At 48.2% G+C, this 2,921-nt stretch overlaps 1 pseudogene; it reads left to right on the top strand.

The window, feature by feature from the left end:
* Positions 1 to 2,307: 2,307 nt before the first annotated feature.
* Positions 2,308 to 2,421, top strand: LOC129696808 (U2 spliceosomal RNA; annotated as a pseudogene).
* Positions 2,422 to 2,921: the final 500 nt, after the last annotated feature.

The raw sequence follows: 2,921 nt of genomic DNA, 5'->3' as shown, positions 1-2,921 counted from the left end.
TGTGGCCCCTGGTTCTGGACTCGACAACATTGAGAACATTTTTCCTGCATCTAGCTTGTCCAGTCCTTTTATAATTTTATATGTTTCTATAAGATACCCCCTCATCCTTCTAAAATAGTTCACAGCGCTCTGATTGCAAGCATATTTTCAACCATATCGTACAAGTTCACAAGTTGTAGGAGCAGAATGAGGCCATTCGGCCCGTCCAGTCTGCTCCGCCATTCAATCGCGGTCGATCTATCTTTCCTGCTCAACGGTGGCATGGTGGTGCAGCGGTAGAGTTGCTGCCTCACAGCGCCAGAGACCCAGGTTCAATCCTGACCGCTGGTACTGTCTGTATGGATGCTCCGGTTTCCTCCCACACTCAAAAGATGTACGAGGTTGTAGGCTAATTTGGCTTCAGTAAAGGATGTAAATTATCCCTAGTGTGCAGGGTAGTGCAAGTGATAGCTGTTCAGCGCGGACTCAGTGGACCGAAGGGCCTGTTTCCGCTTTGTATCTCTAAACTAACCTAACCTAAATCCCATTCTCCTGTCTTCTCCCCATAACCCTTGACGACAATGGTCAAGAATATCAGTCTCCACCTTAAAAATATCCATCGACTTGGCCTCCACAATGAATTTTACTTCGGAGTCACGTCAGTGACTACGTGAAGAACCCGTCCAGCACGCATGCGCGACATTGCGTTCACGCAGATGCAACAGCGACGAACGGGAGTACAGGCGCTCCCGCTACAAGCCTGAAGGAAAGGACCGTTAGGTAAGTACTTACCCACAGGTTCGAATTCACTACTTTGCTCCTCTTTGTTGCTCCAGGGGAACTGGAGACAGCAAAGCAGAACAGAGGGAAGCGGCCCCCGTTCGACTCCAGGGAAGGAGCGTTCCGTCAGTGGAGGGGGTAGAGGCGGCACCGGGACCGCACACGCTGCGGTCCACAGTCAGGGTACTGAGCCGATGCCCAGTCCGCTAACAGCTGTCTGACCAACAGCAGCGGACTGGAGGGAAACTCAAAAACCGGCCGGTAATCCCTGCATACTCCCGACAAGGAGACTCGCCGCCCGAGAACCGCAGAAATGCCGCCCGAAAACGGCAGGCAGCCTCTAGCAGCAAAGCCAGCAACCAAACCTCGGGCTGGAGACAGACACGGAAGATGGAATCGGCACTTCAAACTACCGCCCGAGAGCAAGTAAGTGTCTGTTCTCCAAGCCTAGAGTAAGGTCATGGAGCCAAAAACTCCAGCAAGACTTGCCTCGGGAGCAGGGGCAAGCTCGCCAAGGGAGCGTAGCACTCCCACTCCAGTGCACTACAGCACTGGCCATCTCCCTTATCGAGGGATTGATGGGAACCAGAGCTGGGCTGGTCAAGAAGAGGGGTCACTGGCTGAACAACATCGGGAGTATGCTTGAGGTACAGGATCAGGAAGAGCTGCTGGGTGTGGCCGCTATGTGGCTACACCACTAGCGAGATGGCTTTTCAGTCTCAACTGACGGCCAGCTTACTACCTGTTCTTTTCAAAAAACATCTCCAAGACAGGTAGTCATGAGGCATTGGATTTCATCACGCCTCCCCTAAATTGCATTTACTCAAAGTGCCCACCATTATTGGGGGGTACATTGAGCATAGCTTTTTAGAACCCAAATATCTTAAATTGCATTTGATACCCCTGACGTCGGCTATCATTTTCGCATGCTCATTCCAGAGGGGCAGGGTAGTATGGCAAAACACCTGACCCTACAGTTCACAGTATGCTCCGCAACTTCTCGAAGGAAGTTATAAAACCTGCCCTCAACCTAAAAAATTCACAGGACTGTGAGAACGCCGACCTCACATCCACAGATCCTGCTATCTGGCAAAGTTACCAAACCAAGCCTAAGAAACTGGACGAAGTATCCAAAATATTCAGCATCAAGAGGGCAGGGCCTGGAATGAGCACCACACAAAACCAGATCGCAGTACCTCTACGCGTCCACCAGTAGGCATCTACTTAATAGTACTGGTGAAAGCTCGGGGCCCGCATGCCAACCCCCGTAAGCCCTTTCAGGCCAGGGTCCAGAGCGGGCCCCATGGAAAATGCGCCACCCCCCAACAACACCATCCCTACAGACAAGGAACCAGAAACCGAAGAAATGAACACACCACTAAACAACAGTGAAGACAGATAAGTATGGTGCCTACCATCACATAAAAGGTGAAGGGTTTGTACTAACAGGGGGGGGAAATCACACCTGGGTTTGGAACATGAAGAACTATCACACTTGGTAGTTATATACCAAAAGTATTCAAGGATAAAAATTGAATTAAGAAACCCATCACTTCTCGGCCGTTTGGCTAAGATCAAGTGTAGTATCTGTTCTTATCAGTTTAGTATTTGATACGTCCCGTAACTAGGGACCATATATTACCAGTTCAGCATCCACCCCAAAAGGGGTCTACCCTCCCACTAAAAAAGAACATGAGGGACTAGCTAACTGGAGAAGATATACTAGGGGTCATAAAGAAGCCTAATATGAACCTTTGGTACCAACAAACCCAAGATGGTGAATGTCACACCATCATTGATATACAACAGGCCATAAGAAGCCTAATATGAACCTTTGGTACCAAAAAACCAAAAGATGGTGAATGTCGCACCATCATTGACTTTACCACTTGAGTATTTTCACCAGGTTACACACTTATGGAAAATTGTAACTGCTAACCATGGATTTCCTAGGATACTTTATGGTAGACATCAACTTAAAAGATGCATACTATTCAGTACCCATTCATAAAATTTCAGAGATACCAATTTACCTGGATGGGGTAACTATGGCAGTATAAATTATTTGACAATGGCTAATATGAGCCAAAACTGTTCCCAGATATTCAAACCAGCCCTGACACTATTAAGGAACATATTGTCATGGGATGTCTCTATGATAC

The sequence above is a fragment of the Leucoraja erinacea genome, chromosome 4 (assembly GCF_028641065.1).
Source record: "Leucoraja erinacea ecotype New England chromosome 4, Leri_hhj_1, whole genome shotgun sequence".
NCBI lineage: Eukaryota > Metazoa > Chordata > Chondrichthyes > Rajiformes > Rajidae > Leucoraja > Leucoraja erinaceus.
This window is presented reverse-complemented; position numbering and strand designations above follow the sequence as displayed.